General features: G+C 43.2%; 1 protein-coding gene across 3 annotated transcripts in view; it reads right to left on the reverse strand.

Annotated features, from left to right (window-relative positions):
- NME7 (NME/NM23 family member 7) overlaps positions 1-22,268 on the reverse strand; it is a 279,199-nt gene that overhangs the window by 75,448 nt on the left and 181,483 nt on the right. Inside the window, exon 11 of one of the 3 annotated variants that reach the window (XR_014303906.1) lies at positions 13,782-13,905. The exons of the other annotated variants lie outside the window; for them this stretch is intronic. The gene's annotated coding sequence lies outside the window, so the exon portion shown is untranslated. The remainder of the gene's footprint in view (positions 1-13,781; positions 13,906-22,268) is intronic. 3 annotated transcript variants of the gene reach the window in all.

Raw genomic sequence — 22,268 nt, forward strand, 5'->3', positions numbered from 1 at the left:
CAGCGGGGACAGTAAGACACACACAAACTCCCCAGAGGGCTCCTGAATCTTCTGGTGGATATCCACCGTGTAGAAAGGACCGACTCATTCTGAACTTTTGCGGTCACATTATAATCATCTTTCGTCTTACTTGAAGCTCTCGGTTACCTCCTTCTAAAACACATGCACTCCTCTACGGCTCTATAACACAATCAATCACATCTCACACAGGATTGTGAGGCACGATTCTCACTTAAAAAGGGAAATAATGAACTCTGTCCACCAAAGTGATGATGTCATCATTATTTTGATTATATTTTTTACAAGTACACATTTGTGGAGAAAAGATGCAAAATACTCCATAAATGAGAATACTCCTTTACCTAGATAAGTTAGATTATGGTTGTTGCCCTCAGAAGTGTCTCATTTTCCTTCCTGTTTGTTGTAAAAAATTATTTTTTGAGTCTTTTTTCTCATCTTTAGTCTTTAAGTGTAAAAAACTCTTCTTCAGGGGTTACATGCAAAGAGGCAACTTTAATCCCCTAAAATTCACTTTCCCTTCCCAACAGAACTGTGAACTGCCATCTTGAAACAAAATTTACATTGAAAAAAAATTCCGTTTCCTCCTTTTTCCAACTCTGGTCTCTGCTTTTTCCTGCCAAAGCACGACTCAGAACGGCGTCCGGAAGTCGGATCTCCCGCACGGCCGGAGCGGACCCGCGACTCCCCACTTGGATCGGGGTCGCCGAGTCCTTCAGACGCAGGAACAGGGACTTCCGTGAGCTGAGCGGCCGCCGGCCCGCCCCGCCCCAGCCCTCCGAACCGCCGTGGCCCCGACAGTCGTCCTCGGCGCCGCACCCGCCGTCGCTCCGCGTCTCCGCTCCCGTGCCCGGCGGCGCCACCGCCCCGCGAGTGTTGGGGCGAGATCACGGACGACGGGTCCCGGCCACGCCCGCCAGCGCCCCCCGCCGCCAGGTCACCGCCCGGCTGGTCCCCGGCTGGTCCCCGGCGGGCGGCCGCAGTCCGCGAGGAGAACCGTCCCGTCAGGCGCGCCGAGCGCCGACCGAGAAGCCGCCGTCGGACAGGCCGGCGGGCGATCCAGGGAGGCTCCGGGAACTGTCAGCCAACGGGGCCGCACAACAACGCACGACGCACGGATCTGCGTCGTGTGACGAGGCCGCGGCGTCAGGGACCGGCGCCCCGGACGGTGTCGTTCCCGGGCTCGGGGGCACGAGGGCGGCGGCTCAGGGCAGGTCTCTTCTCGGTCCGAGACGGTCCTCCGGGTCCCCACAGCCCCCGGCTCCGGCGGCAGGAGCCCGGCCCTCAGCGGCCGCCCGGACGCTTCCCTCCGGCCGCCCCGCTGCGGGATGAGGAAGCTCCGCGGGGGAGGGACGCCGGTCCCTCACGCGCCCCTCGGCTCCGCCCTGGTCCCGGCGGACGCATCCACGGGATGGCCGCCTCCGACGGCGCGGGGAAGCGGCCCCCAGAACTGGTGCGCAGACGCGCGACAGAAGAGGACGCGCGTCCGCCGCTCGCGTGAGTCTCCGTGCGATGGGCCCCGGGTCGCTCCAGTCGCGGCGACGCTCCACACGCCGTGAAGCACCGCGGGGCGAGGGCGCGTCCGGCCGCGTCCGCCCTCTTCCCTGGACTCGGACATGTTTCCGTTTCACCGCGACTCGTTCCCGGGCATCCGGGGGTATTTCCCCGTCACTCGGGCCGCTGAGCCCTGAGCCTCCCCCGGCGAGGTCCCCGGCGCGGTGTTTCCTCGCCTCACCCTCTGCGCGGCCCAAGGCACAGCGCGCCCCGTGTTGTGGCCGAAACCCGGCCGCAAGGGCGCTGACGGGCACCGCTGGCGGACGACATGGTATCACCAGACAAAATCCAGAACACTCCCCCAAAAACTCCTAGAAGTAACACCTGAGTGCAAGATTAGCATCAGGAATTGGTCACGTCGCTATACACTGATCATGACGCAGCAGAAAAAGAAATTAAGAAAACAATTACACCAGAGAGAATAAAATACCTTCAAGTACATGCCACCATGGAGCTGAAAGACCTCTCCTCTGGAAACCATAAAACTGATGAGGGAACCTGAAGGCGACCTGAACGAAAGGAAAGATATTCCATGATCATGGATCAGCATCAACATTGTTAAAACGGCGGTACCACCCAAAGCCATCTACCGATTCCATGCAATCCCCATAAAAATGCCAGTAGCATTTTTCAGAGAACCAGAACGAATACCACTAAACTCGGTATGGAACCCCAATAGATCCCAAATCGCCAAACCAATCTGGGAAAGAACAAAGCTGGAGGTACCCTTCAAGATACCCTGGAAAGCTGTAGTCATCAGAGCAGTAGGTACCGGCAGTGGAATGCAGAGTCCAGACACGAGCCCATGTTCATACAGCCAAGCTACGACAACTCAGGCAACAATATACAAATAAGTTTCTTTAATAAATGGTGTTTAGGAAACTGGCAGCTACAGGTAAAAGAAGGAAACTGGACCACTTTCTAGCACCACACTCAAAAATAAATTAAAAAATATTAAAGACCTACAGGTGAGACCTGAAACTATAAAAATCCTAGAACACAGGCAGTAATTTCTCTGACACTGGTCCTAACATTTTTTTAGATATGTCTCCCAAGGCAGGAGAAACAAACATAAACCACTGACATTACGTCAAAATAAAAAGCTTCTGCACAGCAAGGGAAACCAAAAAAATGAAAAGGCCACCTACTTCACAGCCAAAGACATTTGTAACCAATGTATCTAATAAGGGATTAGTACCCCAAATACATAATGTACACATTCAACACCCACAAACAATCCAGTTAAAAACTAGGCAAAGGACCTGAACAGACATTTTCCCAAAGAAGACATCCAGATGTCCACCAGACATGTGAAAAGATACTCAACATCACTCATCAGTGAAACGCAAATCAAAATCCCAATAAGACATCACACTGGTATGAGATATCATTCTGGTCAGAACTGCCAGAATGAAAAACAAGAAAGAACAAGTGTTGGCAAGGATTTGGTGAAAAATGAACCCTCATACATTGTGGGTGGGAGTATAAATTGGTGCAGCCACTGTGGAAAACAGTATGGAGGTTTCCCAAAAAATTAAAAATAGAAATGTCATATGACCCAATAATTCCACTACCAGATATTTATCCAAAGAAACAAAAATACTAATTTGAAAAGATATGTGCACCCCTATGTTTATTACACATTAGCTACAAGAGCCAAGACATGGAAACAACCGAAGTGTCCACTGACAGGTGAATGGATAAGAAAGATGTGGTGTACACATACAATGGGATATTGTGCAGGCGTAAAAAGGAATTCGAGCTTGCCATTTGCGACAATATGGACCTAGAAGATACAATGCTACGTGATATACATCAGTCAAAGACAAATATCATGTGATTTCACACATATGTGAAGTTTAAGAAACAAATCAAGTGAATAAAAAATATATAGAGAGAAACAAAATACAGACTCTTAAATGTAGAATACAAACCAGAGGGGAGGTGGATGGCAGGATGTGGAATAAAGATAAAGGGAATAAGTGTATACTTAACTTCATGAGCACTAAGAAATGTACAGAATTGCTGAATCATTATACTATACACCTGAACTAATATAACATTGTATGTTAATTGTACTTGAATTATAAAAAAAGAAAAAGGAAAATAAAAGACTACTGCTCAGATCTGTCCTGTTCCTTACTGAATCTTGAATGCCAAGAACAGTACCCAGTAAATAATAGGTATTTGTTTAGTATTTACTGAGAATCCAAAAACTCAACTGCGCATGTCTCCTCCTAGAGACAATACACCCACTGGAAATGGGGATGTTCCTTATTCATCTTAGCATCCCTCAGACTATTCAGAACATTTCACACCAGGAGGAACTTCATATGAGATGTCTGAGGTCGGATCTTCTCTAGACATTTTAGTTTTTTAGTACTCAAAAACTATATATCATGATTTATGAAATAAGTATATTCCTAAAAATATGTAGAACATAAAAATATACCAAACAGACAGAATTTTAAAAGGGGTGAAGAAGCAGGCTAGGCAATGTAGATGAGGCACCAACCAAAATCTACACTGGAGAGTCTCAGTACACTTAGAAACTGTACACCGAAGCCAGAGTCATGACTACTTCTCCAGCAGGTGCTTTCACCAGTGGTGATGTATAAGCTGAGGCTTGTTATTTTCATACAAATAATGAAACAGCAGCACAAACAGAATGCCAGGCTCTAGAGACCATTCTGCAGCTCTCCGGGGAGGCTTCCTGGGAACCCACAGCCTGAGAACCTGAATACTTAACTGTTCTGTAAGTTTGGATATATGCAATATCCTTCTTCCTTACTTCAGAGGTTTCACTGACTCCCCCATATAATGAGTTAATTCATACTAATATCTGAAGGTACATTTTGTAATCAGTTCATCTTAGAGAGTACACCAGAAAAAAATAAAAACAAAAAACAAGATTCAAAGACAAATGTTCTCCAGGTAATTGACTGAGAGGTTTTGTTTCACTTTGTTTTAATGCGGGTTCTATGAGAGGTAAGCATCTGTTCCTACCTTTTTTTAAATTAAAAAAACATTTCACGCTAAAACTATACTGTTATGATCTATGTTATAGAACTTTAGTACCCTGACTATTCAAATAATTTCTGTGCAACAAATATCTGGAAATGAATCCAGGTCCTGCATGTGGGTGCCTCCTGGGCCCACCTCGTTCAGGGTCTCCATCCATTTAAGTGAACATCGTGTTATTCTCATCAGTCTCCACAAGTACATGTGGCTTGGCTAAGGAAGCACACCACTCTGTACTTGCACAGGGACACTGAATAAACACACTCTAGTTATATTCCAAGAAGTTTAACCTTGAACTTACCGCCACTCAATATTATCAAAGCACTGACTTAGAACAGTATGTATAAAGGACTCCTTTAAGAAAATACAAACAGGAAACCATAGCCTCAGTGAGTCTGACAGGCAGTGGGAGCCAGACAGGGTGTGGAGATGGGACTACAAGCAGGACTCCAATGCAGTGGGGCCCGTGTCATGGCGTGGATATACCTGCTTTTAACGTGGCTGTAACTGGCATCATATACCATGCGAAAATGTCTTTTCAGCAGAGGAAACAGAGGTGAACTATAAAGTGAGAGCCAGTTTCTTCTCTATTCTGCCGTCTAGTAGAAAAAAACCTTTACCCAACGACAAATCATGGTGTACCGTGCCTGGATCCTGGCTGATATTTTTAGCTACACATCCCTCAACCACGTGTCACCAAAATGACTAGAAGGAGGAACACCCAACAGAGGAATAATTCAGAGACTGTGCCCTCTGCCACAGAATTGATGGATATGGACATAAACAACATGTTGGGAAGGGAATTCAGGGTAACGATTATTCAGGCAATGACTAGGTTGGAGAAGACCATTAATGACAACACAGAATCTCTAAGGGTGGAAGTGAGAGCTGATCTGGCAGAAGTTAAAAATGCTATCAGTGAGATCCAATCTATTCTAAATACTGTAAAGCTAGGGTAACCAAGGCAGAAGATGGAATTAGTGATATAGATGCAGACTGACAGAAAAGAAGGATCAGGAGGGGGCCTGGGACAAGTAGCTTAGAATCCATGAAAACAGAATTAGGGAAATAAATGATGTCTTGAAACATTCCAACCTCAGAATTATTGGGATCCTGAGGGGCTGGAGAAAGAGAGATGACTAGCAGATACAACTGGACAAATTCTAGATGAAAATTTCCCTAATGTAGGGAATCGAACAAGTGTTCATGTCCTAGAGGTAGAAAGGACACCCACCATGATAGAGTCTAGAAAGACATCCAGACACTTAATTGTGAAATTCATGAATCATAATTCCAGACAAGAGGTCTCAAGAGCAGCTGGGGGAAGAGATCCCTTACATACAGAGGAAGGACCAGCAGAGTAACGGCACACCTGTCCACAGAAACCTGGCAAGCCCGAAAGGACTGGCAAGACATATTCAGGGCACTAAATGAGAAGAACATGCAGCCAAGAATACTTTATCCAGCAAGGCTGACATTCAAAATGGATGGAAACATAAAGAGGTTCCAAGACCAGCAGTGTTTAAATGGGTGACCACTAAGCCAGGCTAAATGTGCCCATAAAATGGCACAGGGTTGCAGACTGGATAAAACGCCAGGACCCATCCATATGCTGTCTATAAGAGACTCATTTGGAACCTAAGGATACATGCAGACTGAAAGTGAAGGGATGGAGAACCATCTTTCATGCCAACACGCCTCGAAAGAAAGCTGGGATAGAGATTCTCATATCAGATAAATTAGATTTTAAACTAAAGACTATAGTCAGAGATAAAGAAGGACACTACATCATTCTAAAAGGGTCTATTCACCAGGAAGTTCTAAAAATCGTAAATATTTATGCCTCCAATATGGGAACAGCCAACTATATAAGCCAAATGTTAATCAAAATAAAGATTCATATTGATATGAACACATTAATTGTAGGGGATCTTTTTAAAAAAAAAAAAAGATTTTATTTAAGTGAGAGAGAGAGAGAGCACAGGCAGACAGAGTGGCAGGCAGAGGCAGAAGGAAAAGCAGGCTCCCCACTGAGCAAGAAGCCCGATGTGGGACTCGATCCCAGAGCACTGGGATCATGCCCTGAGCCGAAAGCAGCCACCCAACCAACTAGCCACCCAGGCATCCCAATTGTAGGGAATCTTAACACGCCACTCTCAGTAACATCCAAGCAGAACATCAATAAAGAAACAACAGCATTGAATGACACATTGGACCAGGTGGATCTCATGGATATACACAGAACCTTCCAACCTAAAACAGAATACTCATTCTTCTTGAGCACACATGGAACCTTCTCCAGAATAGACCACATACTGAGTCACAAATCAGGTCTCAACTGATACCAACAGATTGAGATTATTCATTCCCTGCATATTCTCAGACCACAGTGCTTTGAAACTAGAACTCAACCACAAGGAAAAGTATGGAAGGAAGGCAAATACTTGGAAGCTAAAGACCATCCTGCTCAAGAATGTTTGCATCAACCAGGAAATCAAAGAGGAACTTAAACAATTCATGGAAACCAATGAGAATGAAGGCACTTCAGTCCAAAACCTATGGGATAAGACAAAGGCGGTCCTAAGGGGAAAATGCATAGCCATCCAAGCCTCACTCAAAAAGCTGAAAAAATCCTAAATACACTAACTCTCTTTACACCTAATGAACTGGAAAATCAACAACAAATTAAGAAACCCATGCACGAGAAGGGAAATAATCAAGATTAGAGCAGAGATCAATGAGTTAGAAACTAGAGATACAGTAAAAGACATCAATGAAACTAGAAGCTGGTTCTTTGAAAGAATCAGTAAGATCAATAAACCATTGGCCAAACGAATCCAAAAGAAAAGAGAGAGGACCCAAATTACTAAAACAATGAATGAGGGGTGCCTGGGTGGCTCAGTGGGTTATAGCCTCTGCCTTCAGCTCAGGTCATGATCTCAGAGTCCTGGGATCAAGCCCCGCATCGGGCTCTCTGTTCAGCAAGGAGCCTGCTTCCCCCTCTCTCTCTGCCTGCCTCTCTGCCTACTTGTGATCTCTGTCTGTCAAATAAAAAAAATAAAACCTTAAAAAAAAAATAAAACAATGAATGAAAGGGGAGAGATCATGACTAACACCAAGCAAATAGAAACAGTCATCAGAAATTATTATCAACAGTTATATGCCAATAAGTTAAGGAACCTAGAAGAAATGGATGCATTCCTGGAAACTATAAACTCTAAAGACTGAAACAGAAAGAAATTGACAACCTGAATAGACCAATAACCAGTAATGAGATTGAAGCAATGATCAAAAACCTCCCAAAAAATAAGAGTGCAGGACCTGACAGATTCCCTGGGGAATTCTACCAAACATTCAAAGAAGAAATAATACCTATTCTCCTGAAGCTATTTCAGAAAATAGAAACAGAAGGAAAACTTCCAGATTCTATGAAACCAGCATTACCCGGATCCCCAAACCAAGCAAAGACCCCACCAAAAAGGAGAATTTCAAACCAATATCCCTGATGAATATGGATGCCAAGATTCTCAACAAGATTCTAGCTAATGGGACACAACAGTACACTAAAAAGATTATCCACCATGACCAGGTAGGATTTATCCATGGGACGCAAGGGTGGTTCAAACATTCGCAAATCAATCAATGTGATAGAACAAATCAGTAAGAGAAGAGAAAGAACCACATGGTCCTCTCAATTGATGCAGAAAAAGCATTTGACAAAATACAGCATCCGTTCCTGATGAAAATACTTCCAAGTACAGGGATAGAGGAAACATTCCACAACTTCACAATACCTACCTATGAAAAACCCACAGCGAATTTTCAATGGGGAAAAGCTTGCATCCTTCCCTTTGAGATCAGGAACACGACAAGGATGCCCACTCTCACCACACTGTTGTTCAACATAGGACTAGAAGTCCTAGCAACAGCAATCGGACAACAAAAAGAAATAAAAGGTATTCAAACTGGCAAAGAAGTCAAACTCTCTTCGCAGATGACATGATACTTTACATGGAAAACCCAGAAGACTCTACCCCCAAAGTACCAGAACTCATACAACAGCAAGTCAGTAATGCGGCAGGATACAAAAGTCAATGTACAGAAATCAGTTGCTTTCTTATACACTAACAATGAAAATACAGAAAGGGAAATTAGAGAATCGATTCCATTCACTATAGCACCAAGAACCATAAGATACCTGGGAATAAACCTAACCAAAGAGGTAAAGGATCTGTACTTGAGGAACTACAGAACACTCATGAAAGAAATTGAAGAAGACACAAAAAGATGGAAGACCATTCCATGCTCTTGGATCAGAAGAATAAATACTGTTAAAATGTCTATACTGCCTAGAGCCATCTATAGTTTCAATGCCATCCCGATCAAAATTCCACCAGCATTTTTCAGAGTGCTGGAATAAACAATCCTAAAATTTGTATAGAACCAGAAAAGACCTCAAATTACTAAGGAAATGTTGATAAAGAAAAACAAAATTGGGGGCATCATGTTGCCTGATTTCAAGCTTTATTACAAAGCTGTGATCACCAAGACAGCATGGTACTGGCAAAACAAAACAAAACAAAACAAAACAAAAAAACAACAAAAAAACAACAACAACAAAAAAAAAACCAGACACATAGACCAGTGGAACACAGTAGAGAGCCCAGATATGGACCCTCAACTCTATGGTCAAATAATCTTTGACAAAGCAGGAAAAAATATCCATTGGAAAAAAGACAGTCTCTTCAATAAATGGTGCTGGGAAAATTGGACAGCTATGTATAGAAGAATGAAGCTCGACCATCCTCTTACACCGTACACAAAGATAAACTCGAAATGGATAAAGGACCTCAATGTGAGGCGGGAATCTATCAAAATCCTAGAGGAGACCATGGCAGTGACCTCTTCGACATCAGCCACAGCACCTTCTTTCAAGACAGGCAAAGGCAAAGGAAACAAAAGTGAAAATGAACTTCTGGGACTTCATCAAGAACAAAAGCTTCTGCATAGCAAAGCAAACAGTCAACCCACGGAATGGGAGAAAATGACAGTACAGACAAAGGGCTGATATCCAAGATCTATGAAGAACTCCTCAAACTCAACACTGAAAAAACAGATAGTCACATCAAAAAATGGACAGAAGACATAAACAGACACTTCTCCAAAGAAGACATACAACTGACTAACAGACACACGAAAAAATGTTCATCATCATTAGCCATCAGGGAGATTCAAATCAAAACCACATTTGAGATACCACCTTATACCAGTTAGAATGGCCAAAATTAACAAGACAGAAAACAACAAGTGTTGGAGAATTTGTGGAGAAAGGGGAACCCTCTTACACTGCTGGTGGGAATGCAAGTTGGTGCAGCCACTTTGGAAAACAGTGTGGAGATCCCTTAAGAAATTAAAAATAGAGCTCCCCTCTGACCCTGCAATTGCACTACTGGTTATTTACCCCCAAAGACACAGATATAGTGAAAAGAAGGGCCATCTGTACCCCAATGTTCATAGCAGCAATGACCACAATCACCAGACTGTGGGAAGAGCCAGGATGCCCTTCAACCGACGAATGGATAAAGAAGATATGGTCCATATATACAATGAAGTGTTATGCCTCCATCAGAAAGGATGAAAGTCCAACTTTTGTATTAACATGGAAGGAACTGGAAGAGATTATGCTGAGTGAAATAAGTCAAGCAGAGAGAGTCAATTATCATATGGTTTCACTTACTTGTGGAACATAAGGAATAACACGGAGGACATTAGGAGAAGAAAAGGAGAAGTGAATTGGGGGAAATCGGAGGGGGAGACGAAGCATGAGACACTGTGGACTTTGAGAAACAAACCGAGGGTTTGTTGGTAGGCTGGGTGAGCCTGGTGGTGGGTATTAAGGAGGGCACGGATTGCATGGACCACTGTGTGCGGTGCATAAACAATACAACACATTCTTTTTTTTTTTTTTTTTAAAGAACTCTAGCCCTGTATTGCAACAAGATGTGGGATCAAATCTTTCTGATTTCTCATGAAACTGCCACCCTCTGGGATGGCATCATCAGCTTCTTGCAAAGAATAGCCTAGGAAACTTGCTATTACTGAAGACTGAGTGCTAGATCACTTAGTCCTTCTTTGGGGAGCCACAAAGGACTTTCCTCTTCGGTATCAGAAAAAGTTAGGATTTTTTGTGAGCAATTAGTTGATCTCATGGACACCGACAGTCATATAATCTGATTCAGTGGATCCCTAAAAACTAAGAGCCACACAGTGACCTCTCAGGAATAAAAATATAGGACTTCATGGCACACTTTTTCTCACTTCTAGTCTCCTTTGCTTCCTGTCTTGATTTCCTCATTCACTTGATTTATCTTATTATGTTGCATGTTTCTCAATTGCCGTAAATTCTAACTAAAAAAGAAATTTAATATAAATAAATGACTATATTAATAGAAATGTTAAAAGCTTTTAAAAATATACACAGTTAACTTACGGTACAGTTGTATATACTGAAAGGTATTTTAACTGTTACAGTGATATGTAACTTCAGACTTGTTGCACGCACTCTTAAAAATCAGAAACATGCCGTTCTATGTGCTAAATATCTTACCTTGTGAAAGACTTTCTTTTGTGAAGATTTTATTTACTGACTGACTGACTTATTCAGAGTGTGTGAGCAGAGGAGGGGCAGAGAGAGAGGGAAGAGACTCTCAACCAGACGCCCCACTGAGCGAGGAGCCTGACTCAGGGCTCAATCTCATGACCCCAAGATCATGACCTGCCCCAAAATCAAGAGTTGGAGGATTAACCAACTGAGCATCCACACACCCCCAGATTCATATTCTTTTAGAGAACTATTTAAACTCATCAAATGCTTGTACTGCCATTTGACTTATTTCATATGCTATACCAAAAGGACTCCTGTATTTAAATCAGCACTATGATACACAGACTCATCTAATTCAGTCTCTTTTAAAATATAATCATTTATATATTTAATTCTGCTTTTAAAACCTGATAAATAGCTAGCTTTGCAATATAACAAATTAACACGCTGCCAAGATTTGCTCATCTACGTACTCCTTACACTAAATAAGGAACAGTTAACAAGCTTTGCTTTTCCTGTATTTTCCTTGGTCGTCTTGACAGAGTATATTTTCCTTGGTCGTCTTGACAGAGTATACACTCCTTGCAGAGTATTTTACCAAATAAAATTCTCTGCAGGAGGGAAAAAATTAAAAGACAAATGTTTTGGGAACCAGCCATTCATTCTCAGTTAAATTTCATGTGTGACCTGTTTTATGTATTACATGTACAACCTAGTACCTCCAATGTGGCAAGACCAGAACAGAACGAGCAGTGGACGCCGGCAAGTCCCGGTGATAAATGCTGCTCATTGTGATGCCGCTGTTACTATCTCCTTGGGTTAATTAGTTCCCAGATATTACGTAACTCTTTTGTGTATTCATGCACTTCTTGCTATTCAGACAAAATATTTTACAAAGGAAACTGTGTCATTGTTTAGGTCGAAGCCTGTTAAACTACGGTTGTAGTTCAGAAAGCACAAAACAAATTAGACACAAATTAACCCTTTTATATTCTGACCCAGCAATTCCACCTGTAAGAATGTATTCTAAGTTAATAATAAAAAAGCTTACACAAAGATTTACTTATAAATCTGGTCTCGGCAATGTCTTTGACATAAAAAGTTTTATTTATTTATTTATTCTCTACCGTGTCACAGTAGCTACCATACAGCACGTCATTAGTTTTTGGTGCAGTGTTCCTGATTCTTCGTTTGTGTGTAACACCCAGTGCTCCTTGCAACAGACGTAAAAACACTGTCCGGTATCAACAGTGGTGGGACAGTTCCCTGACCGTGTGCTGGATGCCACGCAGCTCTTAGCCACTCTGCGAGGCAGCTGCCCTTTCCGGGAGAGGGACACACACCAGCAGGCTGGCCGGCGCGTGCCGAATGGCAGCTGGTACTTCACATTTCACAGGAGGGAAGTAGACTGTTTCTACCAAAGTAACCAGGAAAGGGCGCCTGGGTGGCTCAGACGGTTAAGCGTCTGCCTTGGGCTCAGATCATGATTCCAGGGTCCTGGGATCGAGTCCCGCATCGGGTTCCCCGCTCAGTGGGGAGTCTGGCTCTTCCTCTGCCTCTCTCTCTGTCTTTCATGAATAAGTAAATAAATAAAATCTTAAAAAAAAATAATGCCAATCTTAAAAAAACAGAAAAGCGAGTTCCATTTGCATACTCTAGTAGTGACAATCAAAGCCTGAAGCGCAAACTCCCAGATTACCATTAATGCGTTCTCAGTTTGGGAGAGCAGGGCCATGAACAGTGACCTCTGCTATTGGCAGAGGAGTTCTCGGTTGCCATCCAAGTCTTGGGACTTAGATTCATTGCTTGTTGGTAGGTTTTTTTTTTTTTTTTTAGTATTTTATTTATTTGTCAGAGAGAGAAAGCATGCACAAGCAGGCAGAAAGGCAGGCAGAGGCAGAGAGAGAAGCAGGCTCCCTGCTCACCACTTTTGAATTCCATTAAAAAAAAGAGGAAGGAAAGATTTGATTGGGTTTATAGTAAGTTTATGCACAATTCTTGCCCCTAAAAGGTGATACCGGCAGAATTTGGGTTTATCTGGAAAACTGCACCTGTGTTCCTCAAAGCTACAATGGATAAATCTAAGGAATGGATAATTCAGATGACTGGAAATGTGTTATAAAAGCTTTTGCTTTGGAGCCCAAATCTAATGAAGCCAAAATAGGAGCTACTCGTACGTAATCTCCTTCGGTCTGGTATCTATTGAAATGGATAAGTTAAAGTCCATCTCTATAGATCAGATAGACAAGGCAGAATAAAAGAGTAAAAGAGACAACCCACATCTTCAGTTATTCACAGAAACTGACTTAAAAATATGTTCACTTCTTACTGCAGTTTTCATATTGCAGACAAATGAAGCATTTAACAAAATTTAAATCCTTCGCCCCCTTTTTTTTTTAAACCAACAGCATCACCAACAGGCATCTGCTGAAATTCTGCCAGAGACAGGGCGTTGGAGGTGTGGCCTGCAGACCAGCTGTGTGCCACTGCCCCAGAGTCTGTCTGTCGGGGAGGTGGCCTTTCCGGCCCCACCCAGACCGACTGAATGACAATCTGCAGTTAACAAGATCCCGTGGTTTCCTACCGAGGCTGAGGAAGCACTCTGTGTTCGAGCATTTTTCTGGTTAGGAGACTGCAACAAGGTGTAACACAGGTCCTCTAACTGGAGTATCTAGACCAGGAGGTGAGGAGCATCCATCAAAGATACACTATACACAGAGCACAGGCCAAGTGACAGGTGGTAAGCGACGGGTGATAAGACAATGGTATGATCGTTCAAACGAAGGCAAAAGTTACTCAAAGCTGGGGCAGGCGGTGGTGACGGACAGGAATGACCGTGCCTGCAGGAGAGAGGAGAGAACAGTACCCTCCGCTGTCCTTTGCATAAATGTACTCTGCAGCGATTCTGTACACTCCTCATGCCCAGAGATCCGAGAAATGAGTAGGGTTAAGAGGACCTACTGAGCCTCACCAACTCAGTTCTTTGCCCTGAAGAGAGTCAGGCAGCAAAGCTTCAGAAAGACAACAGAGTAAGGCATCGTAAGAGGTCACATGCTCCATTCTGAAATGCACAGCCTTCTGGGAGGTAGGGCCGGCTGTTTTACCCATTTATACATATTTCTATATATGTACAGATGTGTATACATGGATTATACATATTTCTATACATACACATATACATATTTCTATACATTATTTCATTATACATATTTCACTTTCCACATTAAATGTGTTAAATTTAGGTTTAACTTAAAATGTAGGGAAACCTCTTTTTTGTGTGTTTATTAGTTAAGTTCAATTAGCCAACATGCAGTACATCATTAGTTTCAGATGTAGAGTTCAATAATTCATAGCTGCATGGAACACCAGCGCTCGCTGCATCCCGTGCCCTCCTCAATGCCCAGCACCCAGTTACCCCCTCCCTCTACCCACCTCCCCTGCAGTAACCCTTGGTTTCTTTACCATAGTTAGAGTCTCTCATGTTGGTCTCCCTCTCTGGTTTCTTCCCATTCCGTTTTCCCTCCCTTCCCCTGTGGTCCTCTACACTGTTTCTCATATCCCTCACAGGAGTGAAACCATATGATAATTATCTTTCTCCGGTTGACTTATTTTACTCAGCAAAATACCTCCCAATTCCATGCCTGCCAGATGTAAATGGAAAGCTCTCATCCCTTCTGATGGCTGAGTAAGCTCCCACGGTTTGTATATAAATACCGCATCTTCTCTACCCGTTTGTCCGTCTCATCTCTTCCCACAGCTCGGCTGTTGTGGACGCTGCTGCTGTAAACACTGGGGTGCACGTGCCCCTTCGGATCACTACATTTGAATCTTTATTTTTTTTTTAAGATTTTATTTATTTATCAGAGAGAGAGAAGGGGAGAGAGCAAGCACAGGCAGACAGAATGGCAGGCAGAGGCAGAGGGAGAAGCAGGCTCCCTGCCGAGCAAGGAGCCCGATGTGGGACTCGATCCCAGGACGCTGAGATCATGACCTGAGCCGAAGGCAGCTGCTTAACCAACTGAGCCACTCAGGCGTTCCACTACATTTGAATCTTTAGGGTAAATACCCAGTAGTGCGATTGCTGGGTCATTGGGCAGCTCTAGTTTCAACTTCTTGAGGAACCTCCATTCTGGGGAAACCTCTTTTTTGAAGCACTACTGAAAGGAGCCCCACGGGAAAGTACAGAATTCTTTTAACAAGAGTCAGTTCCTAAATTATTTGTACTGTGGGGTAACAGTTTCATTATATTTTAATTAAGTCTTTTCAAAAGAATCATGCCTGTACTTACTACAGAGAAGCAATGATTACAGATTTGCTGTCTTGTCACTTACGAAAATCAATACACGAAGGTGAAAGAGTAGCACCTGTCACATGGTTACGTTTAAGGGCCCCCAAAGTCCCTCTCTTTGGCCTTCCAAGGGTAGGACTGTCTCACCAAGATAAAAATAAAACGCCTTAATAACAACATCCTGAGAACACCGTGGCTTGTACTGTTCATGCCAACTGTAACTGATCCTGGGCTCAGACCTGGCCCTGGTGTCAGAGGCTTTTACCTACTGATAGACTGGTAAGGTGGCAGGCTATTTCTTGTCCAAAAATGGTAATTTCCCAGGGTCCCAAGAAGGTTTAAAAATATTTTCTTTCTATCTCAACACAAAGCCTACTGTCTGTAAGCAATGCCACCAGCGGCTGACATTTGAAACTGACAAGCAGCCCGTGTGCAGTAGGGAGATAAGGCCTGGCACATGCTGCTACCTCCTGGGATTTTCAAAGGCTAGTGGCTCCAGCTGCTGGCTGTGCCCTACCCCCAGTGTGCACTGCTTCGGGGAGCTCTAGCCCCTCCTTCTGACTGTGATAAGAACACGTCTGATTGGAATAAGATGATTTTTGAAGATATTCAGAACAAGTGACTTCCCCTATGTAAAAAAGGAAAATGGGAAAAGAAAAAAAAAGGTAAAATATTAAGCTAAGAGATCTTCAAGCGTCATTTGGTAGAGAACAGTTAATACAGTCAAGAAGCAGCAAAAAAAAAAAAAAAAATCATGAGGGAGGATTTCTTTTTAAATAAAATGAAAATAAATGAGAGAAAAAGAAGAGACTGAAAGGAAAAACTTTTTGTGAAAGTCATTCAGATAAACATACTGGAAAAGGGTGAAGCAAAAACACTGCTGATAGAAGGAATGGGAAAATGAAAACCAATTAAATGTCAAAAGTACAAACAGACACCCCCCCCCCCCGAAAAAAAACAAAAGGAAAAGGAAAAGGTCCATTATGGAAGAAAAAAGATAGTCCTCATCAAAAGTTTCCAATCCCTGTGGCACCAAGCTGGCACACACGGAATAAAAGGCAAGGGACAAGAAGCCAGGGGTGGAGCCCCAGTAAGATGCTAAGGCCAGAGCGAGCAAAGCCAAAAACCTTGCAGGGAAAACAAAATTCAGAATACTAGGGGAGTCAGGAAAAGTGCCAAATCCAAAAAGGCACACAGGCAAACGTATTTTTAAAAGTTCATATTCCATGGGTGACAGTTTCATGCTGGGTTCTGAAATGAACGGGGATGTCATGTAACTAATCTTTTGAGACCTGTGCCTAGAACGTCACTTACTCTCATCTTCGAAGTATTTTTATTGGTACCATTATCACAGACAGCAGCTGGAGAGAAGAGACCAGAGCACACCCACCAGGACAATCCGATTCTTAGGTGCATTGTGTGTATTCAAAGCATGTTTCTAGCATGATATGCACTTAGACTTGAAGAAATAGTACTATTGAGATTCTGAATCATTAAAAAAATTCAAAATGGAACCAGGCTTTACAAAGAGCCCTTGAAATAATAAAATGTGGCTTCCTAAACAAACCAAGTGGAGTGGTCAGAGAACAGAAAGCAGTGAGGAGTCTGTTCAGAGTCGGTGTAAACCGAGTGAGTGACTCCGGAGAAATCTCTGCATATGCCCACACCTCAGCTTCCTTACAGATAACATGATAAAGACAAAACAGAAGTGGCAGTAGATAACAGTACCTACATCTCACCGATTTATTGTTAGAAGCAAGTAAGGGGCTGTGTATTTGCTTTACAAATTGAAAAAAATACTTGGGAAAAGTAGGAAACTTCTTAAAATGAAAAATAGGACTAGCGTTTAGAAAAACTCTGGCTTATGTAATACCTGGAATTTATGCTCATGCTCACCCTGAAGCATGTAATTCTGGATGAATCACTATTTCTCATGTCTGCTAAGCTCCAGCATCATGACTATAAAATTACACAGGACTCAAAAACTGTGAAAAAAATACATCATATATCTTCTTGGAAGTCAATATTCTTTAAAGAAAAACAAGACAAAAGTAATAAAATGCTTCAAAATCAAAATATAGACACAGCAGAAGGAGAGACCCATAGAGCATGGGAATGAAACTGAGAGCCCAGAAATGAACCCGTACATCTCCTGCCCGCGGATTCCCGACGACGGTGCAAAAACCACCTAATGGGGAGACAGCACTCTTATCACAAATGATGTGGGCACAACTAGATAGCCACAAGCTAAAGAACAAAGCTGGACCCTTACACATGCAAAAAATAACTAAAAGTAGATAAATATCTAAAAGTAAAAACTGAAATTTTGAAACTTTTAGAAGATGGCACCAGGTAAAACATTCATGACCCTGGATTTGGCAAAGGGTTCATAAATATGACATTAAAAGCATAAGTGACAAAAGAAAGAAACAGATAAATCAGACTTTGTCAGAATTAAAATCTTTTGTACTGCAGAGGACGCCCACCATGAAGACAGTGAGAAGAATCCACAGAATGGGAGGAAATAGTTATGAATCGGATCTGATAAGCATGTAGTTCTAGAATATATAAAGAACTCTTACAACTCAGTAATAAAAAGACAAATGGCCAATTAAAAATAGGCAAAAGGAATTAATTGATAATTTTTCATAGGAAAAAAAATGGCCAATAAGCCCATGAAAAGATGCTTGACATCATTAGTCAACAGCGAAATGCAAATCAGAACCACTGAGATGGCTGACATCAAAAAGTTCATTAAAAACAAGTACTGGTGAGAATGTAGAGCACCCAAACCCTCAAGTAGTGTTAGTGGTGATGCAAAATGGTGTATCTACTTTGGAAAAACAGACTAGCATCTGTTCAAATAATTAAATCTAGAGTTACTACATGACCCACAACAGTATTCCTAGCCACACAGACAAACTCCCATAACAACGTGCACACAGTGTTTATAACAGCATTATTCATAACAGCCAGAAGATGGAAACAATGCAAACGTCCAGACAGACAGACCGACCAACAAATGTGGCAGAACCATACAACGGGGTATTCCGGGGCCATAAAAGGAACTACTGAGTACATAGTACAACACGGATGAACCTTGAAAACATTATAGTACAGGAATGAAGCCAGTCCCAGAAGACCATACATTACATGATTCTGCTCATATGAAATGTCTAAAACAGGGAACTCATTAGAAACAGACAGGCCATCAGTGGTTGCCTAGGACTGAGGGGCCAGAGGGTAAGAGCAGAAGGTATGGGATTTATTTTTGAGATGATATTCTAAATGTTCTAAAATAGACGGTGGTAATGATTGCTCGAGGGTGTGAATATACTAAAGGCCACTGAATTGTTCATTTTTAAATGGGTGCGTTGTATTAGGATATGAATTACACCTCAACAGTAACAGCCCACAGACATAGAACTTACTCTGTTTTTACAGACTTCATAAAATGACCGTCTTCCTATTCCCCTCCCCTACATTTTTAACCCCTGTGAAAGAATTAATTTACCAGACAGCCTAGGTAATTGTAACACAAAAAAGATGCTCTTCCACTGACTTAATTTATTATGTAAAATGTGATAAGAACAATAATACGCAAAAATGGTTAAAGCTAAATACATGAAGCTACATGTGTGTTATTTCTGTTCTTTCCCAAAGGCAATGCTCCTGCGCCCGGTAAGCCCTGGCCACACACCGTGAGAGAGCAGAAGGTCACGAGTTACAGGCATGGCGCTCAAGCCCCCGATGACAATAATCCTGCCAGCTGGTTCCAAGTGTTTACTCTGTGCTGGGGCGTCCCCATGAATAATCTCACCAAGTAGATGTCATGATCATCCCCATTCCACAGACGGAAAACTTAAGGTCTTCAGAGGGTGCATACTTGGACGGAGAGCAAAGCCGCTCGCGGTATAGGTGGGACTGGAACTCAGATCACAACCTGCGATCTTAACCATCTCAATACACTTTATGGGACATATTTTATATAGAAATCAAAATCATGTGCATGATTTTGGAAAGGAAATCTTTCGAAAGATATGATTTACCGGAAGTTCAGCAAAAAAAAAAAATCAGAATATTAATTATAGTTGGAAGGAACAGCATAAATCATTCAATTTTATAGCAACTTCATGGCAGTGATAAAGCTGGGATCTTGGGGGCTTTGGCTCACTCTTACAAAATAAGTCTCCAGAATGGAAACTCTCCCAAAGCTACGACTAGTGTAGGACTCATTTGTTCATTCACTTTTTCATTTCAGTCAACAAATGGGTACTACAGGTCAGCTACAACGCCATGCACTGTGCTGGGCTACAGACTCGAGAAAATCAAAGAGGAACAGAACAGTCCCAGTCCTCGAGGGGCTCAAAGTCTGATGGGAGGAGAGTGGGAAGTCACACACGTGAACGAACAGCCACCATACAACGCACTGAGCGACACTGGACAAGCACAGCAGGGTCATAAGTCTGCGGGAAGGTCAAGGAAGTTTCACCAAGGAAATCATTAAGTTAAGAGAGAGATTATTGTTCTCCAGGAAGAGGGTAAGGGAATTTACATTGGAATAGTAAGAAATTGCAAGTTATTTAGAACTGCTTGGAGCATAGCCAGTGAGAGTAGGAGGCTGAATTAAGCAAGACTTTTTACTCCGCTGTCTGCCGTCTGGAGCCTCGCTGACCGGGAGACCCACCAGTTCAGTTTCCCCCACACGCTGTCACCTCTTCCATCAGGCAGGGATACTCCAAGCCAATACTCCCCTGCCTCAAACATCCAGACAACTTACAACAGCCGCCTACAGCCTAGAGCCCAGCGAAATGATTGAAATGAGCCAATCCTAAGCCTGCTTAGCCTGTCTCCCCTGCCCTTCCCAAAGAAATCACAAAAATGCTCTTGCCTACGCTCCCCTCAACACCTCCAAGGCCTTCTCCCTCCTAACGGAAGTGGAACTTCCCCACACGGCCCCGCACGGCATGGTGTGCTCCAGCTTGAGCGCAGTCACTCTTCTTTCCATAGGGATCATCTCGTCTGTGGGCCTCACCACATCTGAATATTAATAAAACTTACACTTGAAAACAGAGATGCAGAAAGTGCTGCCACGTGGTAAGAAAGGGCCGAGATCATCCAGGGCCTTGTCTGTGTTGCTGAGCGGTTTTAAGCACTTAGTAAACACTGAAAGCAAAAGGATGGTTTTAAGCAGGACCATAACATGATCAGGCTGACACTTCAAACAATTACTTGGGGAAGATAGCAGAGTAGAGGACCCTAAGCTCACCTCCTCCCCTGGATATGACTAGGTAACACATCAATCTAAATCAGCCATAAAGGCCTCTGAAGACTGGCAGAAGAAACCCCACTACTAAACGGAGGGAGGAAGCCACAGCAAAGGAGGGACGAAGGTGAGGACAGTGGTCCGGGACTGAAAGGGGCTGGGGCTGTCTGCTGGGGAGGGAGTCAGTAGTGTAGACAGAGGCAAAAAATAGACTTTTGCACCTGGGAGCCTAGTGGGGGCTGGAGGGATGAATCCCCATAACATTTGAATTTCTGGAGTTGTTACAACCAGGGGGACTTAAAGCCTAGAATTTTAAAAATCAGCAAGCTCAGCTTTGGGAGAGCCCAGAGGGTTTTAAGAAGCAGAGTCCGTCCTTAAAGAGACAGCAGGACAAACAGTCCCTGGGGATCCAGCACGGAACCAGCAGTTTGAAAAACACCAGGGGTAGGCAGGAGGGAGAATAATTTACTCACCTCTGGGTGTGGCCCAGAGAGACAGGAATCATGGTGTGACCCCTTGAGGGAACAGAGGAGCTGGCAGGCACCATTTCACGTCCCTGCCCTCCAGCATAAACAAAAGCCACCTGTAGGAACCAGGCACCAACACTCCTTACCTAACTTAGTTGTGCCAACTCCCCCACTTGCCCCCTACCAGTGCACATCTACAGGTCCACCCTTCCCAGTCCTACTCCAGTGCTACAGACACTCTCCCCGAGAATACCAGCGCAAATCCTGCCTATACCACATCTCCCAACCTGTGAGTTTTGTGGGACCTCAGTCCCAGTGGCAGCTGGGCAGTTCTCACTTCACAAGCAGACAGGCTGTTAAGATGCCGGGTACCAACCACTGCTCACAACAGGCAGAGAGAGCCTCTGCAGACCACTGGGCTGAAGGGAAAAGGGCCAAGATTCACGAGCACAGCACATGAAACATACACAGGAAACACTCCCGGAATTGTTTCCTGGAGAAAAGGAAACAGTGCAACACAGGACAGTACAAGAACTCTTCTTAAGGCTACTATCAAGAACAAGAGAAGTAGCTACTTGCCTAACACACAGAAACAGACACAAAGAGTTAGACAAAATGAGGAGACAGAGAAATCTGTCCCAAATGGAAGAACATGACCAAATCACAGCAAGAGACTGAACTGAAATGGGTGTAAGTAACATGCCTAATAGAGAATTTAAAGTAACTATCATAAAGATGTTATTTATGAACTGCATGGTAACAGTAAATCAAAGCCAGTAATAGATATGTAAAGAATAAAAAGAAATGAATCCAAGTATATCATTAAAAAAAGCAAACCATGAAAGAGAACAAGAGAAGAAAGGATCAGAGAAAATCTATAGAAACAACTACAACACAAGTAACACAATCACAAAACAAATAATATGATAAATACATCCCTACTCCGACTGGAAAGGGATGAAACACTCTGATCGAAGATATAGGGTGACCACAAGACCCACACGCTGCCTACAACAGACTCGTTTCAGACTGAAAGATACCCGTAGATAC

The sequence above is a fragment of the Mustela nivalis genome (genome assembly GCF_964662115.1).
Source record: "Mustela nivalis genome assembly, chromosome: 16".
In the NCBI taxonomy this organism is placed as follows: domain Eukaryota; kingdom Metazoa; phylum Chordata; class Mammalia; order Carnivora; family Mustelidae; genus Mustela; species Mustela nivalis.